Source organism: Octopus sinensis, linkage group LG14 (genome assembly GCF_006345805.1).
Source record: "Octopus sinensis linkage group LG14, ASM634580v1, whole genome shotgun sequence".
NCBI lineage: Eukaryota > Metazoa > Mollusca > Cephalopoda > Octopoda > Octopodidae > Octopus > Octopus sinensis.
This window is the reverse complement of record NC_043010.1, coordinates 65,830,430-65,845,794: the sequence shown is the minus strand read 5'-3', so window position 1 is coordinate 65,845,794 and position 15,365 is coordinate 65,830,430.

The following is a 15,365-nucleotide window of genomic DNA, read 5'->3' as shown; positions in this document are numbered from 1 at the left end:
TACATCTATATATATATTCATGTGTGCGTTTGTGTATCTGTATGTCCGTATCTACGTATTTGCGTGAGGCTTGTGTATGAATGCGTGCGGGGGACATGCGTCCACGGGTATTTGTGTGTGTGTAATGTCAGTAGTAAGACCTTTATTAAAACACTTCTGACTGAAACAGGAGTGGTAATGGAAGTAATAAAGAAGTTATTGCTGTTGTTGCTGGTAATGATGGTGATGTTGGTGAATGTGGTGGTGGTAGTGGTGATGGTGGTGGTGGTGGTGGTGGTGGTGATATAATGAAGTGACAATATCAGGAATGGGCTGTTACTGTTCTTAATGGTGGTAATCTTCTGATGTCCCCCATTCCCCCACTCCATATAGGCGCAGGCTTGGCTCTGTGGTAAGAAGTCTGCTGCCCAACCACACGAATCTGGGTTCAGTTTCACTGCATGGCACCTTAGGCAAGTTTCTTCTATTATAGTGTTGGGTCGACCTGAGCAAGCTTCTTACCACACAGCCAAGCCCTGTGCCCTCTTGCTGGTTTCAATCAAAGGAATGTGGCCATGCTGGAGCATTTCCTTCAAGCCATGCCAACCCCCTTGTTTTATTCTGCTACTTATTTCATTGATCACTATTTGTCGCAACGCTAAGTTACTGTTTATAACTTGTACTCATTTACAGAGATTTTTATGTCTACTAAGTTCTATTCACAGTGCATTTTGGTCACCACAAGGTTATATAATTCTTTCTAATGTTGGCACAAGGCCAGCAATTTCGATAACATTAACCCCAGTACTTTCCTGGTACTATATTTTACTAACCATGAAAGGAGGATCAGCAAAGAAGACCTCAGCAGGATTTGAACCTGGGACGTAAAGTGCCTGAAGAAATGCCACGAAACATTTTGTCATGCATGGCAACGATTCAATCACAAGGTTTTATAAAAAAAGAAGATACTTAGCCATGTTGCTGTGCAGTGGGATTGAACTTGGAACCATGTGGTTGTGAAGCAAACTTCTTAACCACACAACTACGTCTATGTTTGGTTGTTATGTTTTTCTAATCTTCATGGTTAGGACACAGAGGTGGGGACTTAACGAAAAGGAGACATTGTTTTGTGGTGGTGGTGGTGGTGATGGTGGGTAGTGGTGGTGGTGATGGTGGTGGTGGTGGTAGTGGTGATGGTGGTGGATATTTTCTACTCTAATTTATTGATAATTATGTAATTATCTGCAGTTGCTGTGCTACTGTTGAATTTGTTAATGATGATAATGATGATGATGATGATGTTGCTTAACCCCAGCCATGTCACATCAACCACTAAGAGCACAAGGAGACATTCATGCTCACACTTACACTAACACACACACACACATACACGCACACACATCTAAGCTCAATTTACTCACATATGTACCCAGACATATATATATATATATATATATATTATATATATATATATATATATATATATACCTGCTTATAATTACATATACACTCTCAGGGGTGCATGCATACAAATACACATGTGCACATATGCCCATATATACACACTCATACACACTTATGCACTCATATATATATACTGTATTTTGAAATAATAGTATGAAATTTAATATCAAAAATATATCTCACAAAGATATCATCATTATCATCATTTAACGTCCGCTTTCCATGCTAGCATGGGTTGGACGATTTGACTGAGGTCTGGCGAACCAGACTCCAATCTGATCTGGCAGAGTTTCTACAGTTGGATGCCCTCCGAGAGTATTGTATTACAAATATATGTAACTATATGAAACGTGACAGTTTAAAAATTTGTTAATTAATGCATCTTACGATCGTTTCACAAAAGTATTGTCATTATAATGGAATCCATTGTTGATACACATTGATAGACAATACTTTCGCTCGTCAGAGATGGAGAAGATAAAGTTTTTATAATATATCGAATGTTGTTTTAAAATTAGAAAAATATGGAGAGTCAAGACTATTGAAAAGGTTGCAAGACACAACGAAAATTTTAGGAAAATAAAAATAAGAAATAAGTGGAAATTTTACCGGTGAATGTGTTAAATTATAAGGCACAAAAAAAAAATGACCCTCCCCAGACACACCAGAATATGAGAAAGTATTTTTGAAAATAGATTAAAATTTACTGGTTTAGATTTATGCAGGTAGACTTCGATAAGAAAATTCAAAGTTTGTATATATATCCTTGTCCGAGACTCCCTTCGGTCACGACACTGACCATGGAATTACACCTAGAAAGTTACCCTCCCAGGCACAAGTCCGGGCAAGGTTGTTTATGGAAGACCAGCAGTCACCCATGCATACCGGCCTCCTCTTTCCATGCCACCGGTGTTATCCAAGGGAAAAGCAAAGGGGCCGATACTGTTTGGCACCAGTGACATCGCAACTCATTTTTACAGCTGAGTGAACTGAAGCAACGTGAAATAAAGTGTCTTGCTCAAGAATGCAACATGCAGCCTAGTCAGGGATTCAAGCTCACAACCTCATGATCGTAAGCTTGATGCTCTAACCACTGAGCCATGCTCCTTCACATATATATATCCTTGTATATATATATATCATCATCATCATCATCATCGTTTAACGTCCGTTTTCCGCAAAAAAGAAGTTTGAAAACGCCACTATATTAGATAAATTTTAATTTTCTTATGAATTTTACATGTTTCGGTTCTTGAAAAAACAAACCTTATCAAAAATATTATAAAAGTGAAAATTGAAAAGTTCATAATCGTTTCTTACTGTTCTCAATAGAATCCATGTGGTGGTGTTTTGTCGGTAGTTGGTATAATCGCTATATTCCTGTTGGGTGTATTGAAGAAGTCCATTATTGTTTCTTGCTGGTATTAAAAGGAACCGCTTTTTTGTTACCTTGTGTTCCAATGGTAGCAACTACTGTTGCTACCATTGGAAGTGGTTCCTTTTAATACCAGCAAGAAACAATAATGGACTTCTTCAATACACTCAACAGGAATATAGCGATTATACCAACTGCCGACAAAACACCACCACATGGATTCTATTGAGACCAGTAGGAAACGATTATGAACTTCTCAATTACACTTTTTATAATATTTTTGATAAGGTTCATTTTTTCAAGAACCGAAACATGTAAAATTCATAAGAAAATTAAAATTTATCTAATATAGTGGCGTTTTCAAACTTCTTTTTTACAAATATATACCCACTCGTATATGATCTACTCTTATTATAAATATATATATATATATATATATATATCTATATATATATATACACATTCATATATACACACCTATGATGATTGCTTCATCTTGACAGATGACAGCCGTCCCATCAACACACACACCATCACACAGTACAATCACTCCATTGATGAGCCCTTAGATGACTTTTAAGACCAGCTGCTGACTGACAGGGTTTAAAACATAAGTGGCAGATCTTATTCAAGCTTCCTCTACATTTTTGCTCTTTGGAATCTGATTCTGAAGGAATGTCTTTTGTGAACTAGCATATGTCTTTTACATCCAGATATTGTCTTAAAAGTTTTGTGACGTATGACACAAGTCATAAGAGGCAGCTGGTGTTCACACATACACAGGTTCACATACATGCACACATAACATACATATGCTCACAGAGAGACATATACAACCTCACAGATATAAGTGGTATCTTTATTATGAGCATAGGTGATCTTACATAGAATGTTACAATACAGGACAAACAAAGGACAAAGATGTTATATGAGTTTGAATGATTTAAGTATTAAAAATTTGCATAAAAATTATTTTATATACCTATTTCTTTACTACCCACAAGGGGTTAAACACAGAGGGGATAAACAAGGACAGACAAACAGATTAAGTCGATTACATCGACCCCAGTGCGTAACTGGTACTTAATTTATCGACCCCGAAAGGATGAAAGGTAAAGTCGACCTCGGCGGAATTTGAACTCAGAACGTAGAGACAGACGAAATACTGCTAAGCATTTCGTCTGGCGTGCTAACGTTTCTGCCAGCTCGCCGCCTTTTATATATCATTTAGATTACCATTAACTAGAACTTTTTTTTTTTAAACTAAATAGGCACAGGAGTGGCTGTGTGGTAAGTAGCTTGCTAACCAATCACATGGTTCCGGGTTCAGTCCCACTGCGTGGCATCTTGGGCAAGTGTCTTCTGCTATAGCCCCGGGCCAACCAATGCCTTGTGAGTGGATTTGGTAGATGGAAACTGAAAGAAGCCTGTCGTATATATGTATATATATATATATATGTATGTGTTAGTGTGTCTGTGTTTGTCCTCCTAGCATTGCCTGACAACCGATGCTGGTGTGTTTACGTCCCCGTCATTTAGCGGTTCGGCAAAAGAGACCGATAGAATAAGTACTGGGCTTACAAAGAATAAGTTCTGGGGTCGATTTGCTCGACTAAAGGCGGTGCTCCAGCATGGCCGCAGTCAAATGAGTGAAACAAGTAAAAGAGTAAAAGAGTAAAGAGTAACACAAAGAAAGAAAGGTGAATACCAGGGTTAAAGGATTGAACCTGGCAGCCTATAAAGCCCAGCAACGATCTTTTCCTTTCATCAATGATCAAGCTGGGTTACTGACACCCACCTTTCTCATCACATCTCACAGATATAAGTGGCATGCTGGTGGTTATGACAATGAGACCTCCAGTTGATCCGATCAATGGAAAAGCCTGCTTGTGAAATTAACATGCAGATGGTTGAGCACTCCACTGACATGCCTACCCTTGATGAAGTTCTGAAAGATATTCAGTGTGACACGGAATGCGACAAGGCTGGCCTTAACAGAGTTCTCAGGGAGATTCTGTGTGACATAGAATGTCATCATCATTGTTCGACTGTGGTCGGGACAATGGAATTTACCATGCTACACCAGACTTCACGGTCCATCATGGCATTACGGAGGTCCTGTTGCTGGATGCCTGTATCCCTGGAGATTACATCAGGGTAGGAGAATGTGCGCCCTCTGGTATTGCGAGTAGATGGCTTCCAGAGGAGAAGAGTAGAAATTGTCTCGTTTTCAGCTCTACAACAATGTCCAGCAAACTGGACTCTCCTACCTTTCACAAGAGATGACACAGGTGGTAGTTTCCCATATATTTGCATTTTGGTTGGATGATGCTTCCACGAGAGATTTTGAGCTCTCGTAAGGAGGCAAGTGTAGGTTCCATCCAACCGCCTCTCAAGCTTCTTTGATAACGTCCAGGTTTCTGAGCCATATAGTAGAATTGGTTCGACTGTGGCTTTGAAGATAAATTTCACAAGCAGGTGGTTCCATTGATCAGACCAACTGAAACCCTCGTCGTCGTAACCAATGGAGGGCCAGTTATTATATAGAATGTGACAAGGCTGGACTTGAGTCACTGATACAATGAGTGTGAACACTGGGAAAAGAAATGGCGTTGTCATTCAGTTGCAAAGACTGTTGACTCAAAAGGGTTTGAAAGAACTGCAATTTATTGGTGGTCAGCAATTTACCACACAGCCACTTGTAAAATATTTTTTCTGGGAACAAAATCAAAATCGAAATCGAATGTTTCAACATCAATGGAAATTGTAGCTGAGATACCAGTGCTGGTGGCATGTAAGAGAACCATCCGAACGTGGCCGTTGCCAGCGTCACCCCGACTGGCCTCCGTGCCAGTGGCACGTAAAAAAGAACCATCCGATCGTGGCTGTTTGCCAGCCTCGTATGGCACCTGTGCAGGTGACACATAAAAAGCGCCCACTACACTCTCAGAGTGGTTGGCGTTAGGAAGGACATCCCGCTGTAGAAACACTGTCAGATCAGACTGGTGCCTGGTGCAGCCTTCTGGCTTCCCAGACCCCAGTCAAACCGTTAGGAAGGGCATCCCGCTGTAGAAACACTGTCAGATCAGACTGGTGCCTGGCGCAGCCTTCTGGCTTCCCAGACCCCAGTTGAACCGTCCAACCCATGCTAGTGTAAAGGGAACTTGGTTGCTTCTTTACACTTTTGGGGTGCAACTTGGGTGCAACACAATTTCCTTTCTTTTTGTTCTACCAGTCAAGAACGAAAAGCAAGTTTAGAAATATATAATTCTTTATTCTCTTATTCAACAATGAAACACGATGGTATACTGGTTTCCATTCTTACAACAATTCAGCAGCAATAGATAGGTTAAATCCCAAGCGTCTGGGACAGGAGAATAGGTTGATCACACGTATGAAAATATGTCCTTTCTCTTCGATTGCCGTGCCTCAAGTCCCCGAATGCTATAGAATTTATTCTTCAGTCTCTAGCGCATGTGCATGGGGAAACTTCCTTATGCCTTTACAGAAGGTTCCAGAAGGCTCCAACCCCGCACACGCACACTGAAGAAGGACGTTCCGCACACGCACACTGAAGAAGGACGTTCCGCACACGCACACTGAAGAATGACGTTGCATGTGCGCACACTGGAATATGACGTCACTACACTAGCACGGAAAACGTTAAACGATGATGATGATGATGATGAATTACAATATGGGAAATTATTGCTCTGCTTTACAAGTTTCCAATTTACGAGCAGTCTCTGGGAACAAATGAACTTGTATATCAAGGAATTGCTGTAGCTGTCAACAGGAATTGAAACTGTGTCACAGCGATTACTTACCATGAGCTTATCTCTCATTCTACAGTTTTTGTTGATATTTGTTTAAATTATCTTACTTAATTACAGTTTCCTTATTCAAACAAAATATTATCACATTTCTCATCGACATTTTTCTCTTCTCTTGCTATCTGTCTGTTTGTCTTCATCCACTTTAAACACACTTGAGTGATATATAGATAGATATGTCTCATTTATACATCATTTATTAACTGCGTTGTTGCTATAAAGGCTTGGAGATAACAGTTATTTTGCTTGACCCTTGCATTATTCATCTGTTCGGCTAATCTTCATCTCATTAATTATGCTTAACGAAGATATTTTAGGGAGAGTCAATCTGAATGTGTTATTAGTGAAGATAGTTCAGATATATGTTTTTCAGTGTCATGTTGACACAAAATGTATACATGTGTGTGTGTGTGTGCGCGTGTGTGTGTGTGTGTGTGTGTATGTGTGTGTGTATGTGTTTGCGGGCATGTGTGTGTCTGTATGTATGTGTGTGTATGTATGTGTGTGTGTATGTATGTGTGTGTATATATGTGTGTGTATGTGTTTGCGGGCGTGTGTATGTGTGTGTATGTGTGTGTGTATGTATGTGTGTGTATATATGTGTGTGTATGCGTGTGTATGTTTGTGTGTGTGTATGTGCATGTATGAGTGTGCATGTGTGTGTGTGTATATGTATGTATATATATATATATATATATATATATATATATATGCATATCTAGTTAGTGAGGGTGCGTGGGTTAGTGGTTAGGGTATTCAGCTCAACAATTGAAAGGTCGTGAGTTCAATTCCCGGCAATGCATTATTTTCCTTGAGCAAGACATTTTATTTCACGTTGCTTCAGTTCACTCACCTGGCAAAAATAATTTGCACCTCTAATTCAAAGGACCCAGCCTTGTCACATGCTGAATCTCCCTGAGAATTACTTTAAGGGTACACGTGTCTGTGGGGTGCTCAGCCACTTGCACATAAATTTCCCAAGCAGGCTGTTCCATTGATCAGATCAACTGGGACCCTCGTCGTCGTAACCAATGGTCGGAAAAGGTACAGCAGTATATTTTAGAGAATGCTTAATATTTTTGTTACAGGGAGCGGTTTAAAAGATAACCAATTTCTATGTATCCATCTTATCAAATATTCTTTTCTACTCTAGGCACAAGGCCTGAAACTTTGGGGGAAGGGGCCAGTCAATTAGAATGACCCCAGTATACAACTGCTACCTAATTTATCAACACTGAAAGGACAAAAGGCAAAGTCATCCTCGGTGGAATTTGAACTCAGAACGTAAAGACAGATGGAATACTGCTAAACATTTTGCCTGACATGCTAATGTTTCTGCTAGCTTGCCAAATAATTTGGTACTTTTTGGTTATCTCACCCCCATTGAAAAATTGGGTTATCCCCACCCAAATAAAAAAAGTTGTTTAATCCTCAATAAAACAAAATAAAAAAATGAAAAAATTAATAAACATATTATAGTTGAAGGAGTGGCTGTGTGGGAAGTAGCTTGCTTACCAACCTCATGGTTCCATGTTCAGTCCCACTGCATGGCACCTCAGGCAAGTGTCCAGGCTGACCAAAGCTTTGTGAATGGATTTCGCAGACGGAAACTGGAAGAAGCCTGTTGTATCTGTATATATATATATATATATGTATATGTATGTATATGTTTGTGTGTCTGTGTTTGTCCCTCCAACATTGCATGTTTACATCCCCATAACTTAGTGGTTCAGCAAAAGAGACCAATAAAATAAGGACTAAACTTACAAAGCATAAGCTTTGGGGTCGATTTGCTTGACTAAAAGTGGTGCTCCAGCATGGCCGCAGGTAAATGAGTGAAACAAGTAAAAGAGTAAAAACAGGAATAGTGAAAAGATTAAATGCCTTATTGAAATCTGGGGTTTAACAGTTTGTAACCATGTTTTAGTGCAAAGTGGAATTTTGAGTCACACCTTCTATTTGAATGGTTAACCTTTTTGTTACTGTATTTCTTTTGAGATGCTCTGTGTTTCTTTCAATTACTTTAAATATAACAAAGAATTTAGTAAAATAACTTAGTTATCATTAAGCTGATGTTAGAAACATAAATTGTGACTAAGGTTTGGTGGAAGATTTTAATTCAAAACTTATGAAAACAAGACATTTGTACTCAGAGCCAGAGCCGGTTTCAGCCAGGTTGGTATCAAATGGATTAAGAATTGTTTCTCTATTATATATTTTAACCCTTTTATTACCATATTTCTGTTGAGATGCTCTGTGTTTCTTTAAATTAATTTTAAATATAACAAAGAATTTAGTAAAATAACTTAGTTATCATTCAGCTAGTGTTAGGAACATAAATTGTGACTAAGGTTTGGTGGAAGATTTTAATTCAAAACTTACAAAAAACAAGACATTTGTACTCAGAGCCAGAGCTGGTTTCAACTGGATTGGTAACAAAAGGGTTGTAGGTTTGGGGTGAGGGTTAAAGAGTTCAAATTTTAGGAATTCTATTGAAAAGAAGGCTTTTGAATTGAATGGGTAGTTTCTATTCAGGAGGTGACCAGCTATGTGTCTACCTGTGTGTATTTTTGGAATATATTGTCAAAACAATTTTTCCCCCTTTTTCTTAGAGAATATATTGACTTAAGGATGGTCACTCAAAGTATTTAGAAGGAATTCTTTTTCATTTACTTTGCTGTGTGTGTACGTGTGTGAATGTGTGTGTGTGTCTATGTATGTGCGTTCTTTTCATTTTTAGTGGTGTGTGTGTGTTTTCTTGTATTTGGGAAAATATTCTATAATTTGTGGTGTGAGGGTTTATGTTGTGTGTTTTTGGTTTTATGGGAACGTTTTGTGTGTGTGTGCATTATTGTGGTGCATGTGTGTGTGCATAATAGGTCTTTCATTGTTGATTAATGGTGGCTGTTTCAATATTTAGCTGTGGTTTATATTTGTTGATGAATTGTTTTTCCTTGTTTATTCTCTGTTGCTGGGTGAAAGAGTCTGAGCACTTAAAGAGTGGGAAGATTTAAAAACGAGCAAGGTCATTCCCACACAGCTTGCAATGTAACTACTTAGGGGGAATCTTCCTTGTGCTATCATCTCAGATCTGTTGGTGGTGTATCATCATTCTTTTGTATAATGAAATTCCTGTCTGTCCTATGTAGTTTTGTTGACATCCACCACATGTTATTACATAGATCAAGTTTTCAGAGTTACAGTTGATGCTTACTCTTACTTTCAAGGTTTGTCCATCTTAAAATTTGAATTTTGGTCCTTCCATAAGCAGGTACCACAATTTGTTCTTCCCCATTTTGTCAAAGTTGGGTTGGAGATTTTTTTTTTTTTGTTACAGTGCAGATTTCTTTGAGTGTTTTGGGCTGCCTTTTGCTTTTCATGATTTTGTATGTTTCCACAATTTATTTTTCATTTTTTCATCTTCAAGTAGAATGGGGAGGTTTTTGTGGATGAGGTCAAATATTTAAGTGTTTCTAGGGTTAAATATTGACACATATACTCTCTCTTTCTCTTTTACATGTTTCAGTCATTTGACTGCGGCCATGCTGGAGCACCGTCTTTAGTCGAGCAAATCGACACCAGGACTTATTCTTTGTAAGCCCAGTACTTATTCTATCGGTCTCTTTTGCCGAACTGCTAAGTGAAGGGGACGTAAACACACCAGCATCGGTTGTCAAGCAATGCTAGGGGGACAAACACATACATATATATACGACAGGTTTCTTTCAGTTTCCGTCTACCAAATCCACTCACAAGGCATTGGTTGGCCCTGGGCTATAGCAGAAGACACTTGCCCAAGATGCCACACAGTGGGACTGAACCTGGAACCATGTGGCTGGTAAGCAAGCTTTTTTTGGATTTACTATTTATATATATATATATATCTTTTCTCTTTTACTTGTTTCAGTCAGTTGACTGCGGCCATGCTGGAGCACCACCTTTAGTCGAGCAACTCGACCTCGGGACTTATTCTTTGTAAGCCCAGTACTTATTCTATCGGTCTCTTTTGCCGAACCGCTAAGTGACGGGGGACATAAACACACCAGCATCGGTTGTCAAGCAATACTAGGGGACAAACACAGACACACAACATACACACACACACATATATATATATATATATACACGATGGGCTTCTTTCAGTTTCCGTCTACCAAATCCACTCACAAGGCCTTGGTCGGCCTGAGGCTATAGTAGAAGACACTTGCCCAAGGTGCCACGCAGTGGGACTGAACCCGGAACCATGTGGTTGGTAAGCAAGCTACTTACCACACAGCCACTCCTGCGCCTATATATATATATACACACATATATCTTTCTGTGAAGTATATTAGCAGAGGACGTGAATGATGAGTAAATCTTCATGAGCAAAATCCTTTGAGATATTTGTTTTGCATTGAGCTACAGACACTCCCTTACTATTTTTGCCTTTCAGAAACTCGGGGTAATGAATTACTAACCCAACGGCATAATTGTTCATCAACTACGAGCGACATGCAATTTTCATCCAAAGTAAGTGACACTAATGACACAAGACTAAAAACCACAAACGACAAATTAGTTTTTAAAAAAAGTGTTTAATTACAATAGCAGAATCAGAAATGACAAACAAGAGAAACACAATACAACAAATAAAGAAGAGAAAGAAAATGTATGTGTATTAAACACACACACACACATATATACATACATTGTATATATATATATATATAATATATATATATATATATATATATATATATAATATATATATTATATATATATATACATATTGTTGTATTTTGGGATGGTTATTTTATTTATTTTTTATTCATTTTTTTTTGCCAAATAACTCATGCACTATATATATATGTATATATATTTTTTCTTCACTCGTTTATTACTGGTCTTATTTATTTTATGTCCATTGTGCGGAAATCTTTCGTCACACATCTGTGACCTCTTCAGAGACACTTTTCATTTCCATGTGTGTTCTTGCTCCACTCACTCTATTCTGTTCTTCTAAGATGTGTATCTTTATGTGCACATGCATTTATGTCCTTGTGTGTGTGTGTGTGTATATGTGTATGTGACACACATACACAAAAGTGCGTATGTCTATTTGGCAAAAAATATACATAAGTAAAACGACCATCCTAAAATATAACAATATCTGCTTCAACACACAATTTCACATCAGGAATCTTGCAAAACGAATATATACATACATATATATATATATATACATATATATATATTATATATATATATATAGATACACACACATAAACAAACATATATATAAATATATATATAAACATAAAGATATATATTTACATATATACATAAACATTCAGAAAATTATATATATATATATATATATATATACACATACAAACACACACGCTTGTATAATCAAACGTTTTTTTATCTATGCCCTGTAGGATCACACATGTTAAGAATCTCTGAGTAGGAGTAGTGACAGAGTTAATCAGCCTCAAATGAATACACAAGTGTATATATACATACATACATGCATATACATACATACATATATATATATATGTATGTACAGACACACATTCCTTGTTTATACACAATTACATTATATATAAATATAGCATATATACATACATTCATATATATTATATATACTTGTGTATGTATGCACATTCTTATATATATGTGTGTGTGTGTGTATGTGTGTGTGTGTTAACAGTGATGTGGGTGGGGGCATTAAAATATTGTTGGAAAAGCAGAAACTGCTGCCCTTCTTGTCACATGGTGTTGATAAAGTCTTCATATCAATGTTGTTGTTACAAGTGTTTATTCAGTGGTGTCACTGTCCTTTTGGGAAGTTTTGGCATTGGTCAAGAGGGCAATTTGCCAAACGTAAGGGACGCCAGGATAGAGGAGGGTGCATAGCAAGCTACCCGAAATTTCAAGCAATGTCCACATCACTGTTAAACGGGCCAGGGTCAAAGTGAGACTGGGGGTATATAGTGGTCAGTTTTAGGTGTGGGGAAACGAATTGGAGCCATGGATCAGCTTTGGTGGGAATTGTGCTGAACCGGGGTGTGGGGTGTGTGGAGAGAACGGAGGCGGGTATAGTAATTTTCATGGGACCTGAGCTGAAGGAGCTGTTGTTGTTGTTGTTATTGTTTTGGCCCAGGACTGCTCTGATGCAGCAAGCCTTTGGTCAAAAATGGAACAGCTGAGACCATCCTGTGTTTGACCAAGACTCCGTGTACCAAGGAGTTCATTAGTCACTGTTAATTGCTGGTAGGGACATTGTTTTGTAACCATAACATACCACCATGTAAATTTAAAGGGTTACAAGTCAATATTGTACCTTACTTTGTGTTAGCAGTGTGTTGTTTTGATTTTTAAGTGCATCTCTACAGATTTTCTATAGAATTTAGAGCCAGCACTATAATGCTGCAGATATGAATACATCTATGTAAACAATGCAATCGAAGATAGAAAAACAGGTAATTGGTGTATATGCACATTTCAGGAGTTATTGCTTCCTCTTCAGCACCACATTCAACCTATTGACTGTCCACAAACATGGCTTAAATAGCCACTAAATTTAAAAGCATAACACAATTGGATGGACCGGTTTTACATATTACATTCCTGGCAACTGGTATGTACATATCAATAGCTGGTATTGCATTATGCAACCACAATATACTACCAAGTACTTCAACGGTTTTTATAAGTCAATATTGTATTCAGCTTGTGTTAGCAGTGCTATTAAATCACTTTTAAGTTATCTTAACAGATTTTCTTTTTGAAATTAGAGCCAGTACTGAAAGTTATGACATTTTGTATAAGAATATGTCTATGTAAACAATGTGATCACACTTTCAAAATGCTGGATCTAAGTTCTATAGGAGATCTGTTGAAATAAACTTAGTAACGATTGTTCAATGTGTCCTTGTTTTCTCAGACAGTGGGGCTTGAGGTCAACTTTGTGTAAAATAGGGGCTGGAGGTCAGCTTTGTGTAAAATAGGGGCTGGAGGAATATTTTGGGATGTCGGTCAAGTTGGCAAAAGAGGAATGTTGCATGGCTGGGGGAATAACTTGGACTCTTGGTCACTTTGGTGGCAATTCACCTTACTGACTGTGGGACAACCTTGAATGGTCAGTATATCGAAAAGTGGACAAAGCGAGAACTGGGTCATTGAAGAAGTGGATTCAAGGTTGTAGATGGCAGCATGGGAATAAAGGGCTGGTGGAAGAGGGAGTGGATGGGAAACTCTGAGATATATGGAAGTGTTGCTATAGCAACTATAAACTGTTAGCACAGTACTGCTGGCATCACATGTGAGCATTACTACACCATTACCTGCAGCATCTGCAATCTCCAACAGAACCAACTCTACTGTGGTTTCATGACATGCTAAAAATAGCAGCCAAATATCTATCAAATCACAACCAGCTCTACTATGGTTTCTTGACCTGCTAAAAATAGTAGCCAAATATCCATCAAATCACAACCAGCTATGTTGGATAACATGGTGCTGGGCTTCTTGTTTGTAGGGAAAAAATGATGGGATGGTCACGGCTGGAATTCCTCTGAACATAGTTCTTCTTTAGTCAGAGCTGACTGGGGGTTAGACAACAGCAACCATCATCACCCATGCCTAAAGCGCTGACTGGGAAAACAGATTTCTGTGGGTTGTATCCAGTGGCTTGGCCAATTACCCTGTCAGTGCTACAGGACAGTTCAATGACTGCAGAACTGAAGCTACACAACACCACAAACACCACCACCACCACCACACCACCACCACCACCACCACCACCACCACCACCATGATGGCCACAGCTCAATACTCCACTGCTGCTGCTGCCACCAGCACTACCATCAGCAGTATTACCTGCACCACCACACAGAGAGGACAAACAAGGACAGACAAACGGATTAAGTCGATTATATCGACCCTAGTGCATAACTGGTACTTAATTTATCAACCCCGAAAGAATGAAATGCAAAGTCGACCTTGGCGAAATTTGAACTCAGAACATAGCGGCAGACGAAATACCTATTTCTTTACTACCCACATGGGGCCAAACAAGGACAGACAGATGGATTAAGTCGATTATATCGACCCTAGTGCATAACTGGTACTTAATTTATCAACCCCGAAAGGATGAAAGGCAAAGTCGACCTTGGTGGAATTTGAACTCAGAACATAGCGGCAGACGAAATACCTATTTCTTTACTACCCACATGGGGCCAAACAAGGACAGACAGATGGATTAAGTCGATTATATCGACGCTAGTGCATAACTGGTACTTAATTTATCAACCCCGAAAGGATGAAAGGCAAAGTCGACCTTGGCGAAATTTGAACTCAGAACATAGCGGCAGACGAAATACCTATTTCTTTACTACCCACATGGGGCCAAACAAGGACAGACAGATGGATTAAGTCGATTATATCGACCCTAGTGCATAACTGGTACTTAATTTATCAACCCCGAAAGGATGAAAGGCAAAGTCGACCTCGGCGGAAATTGAACTCAGAACATAGCGGCAGATGAAATACCGCTAAGCATTTCACCCGGCGTGCTAACGATTCTGCCAGCTCACTGCTGAACCACCATCACCACCACACCCACTCTAGTAACACCACCACCTCTACATTGGATACAACTCAATACTTCACCACCAACACCACCACCACCACAACTGATATCGTCCCTGTCATCACTATCAACA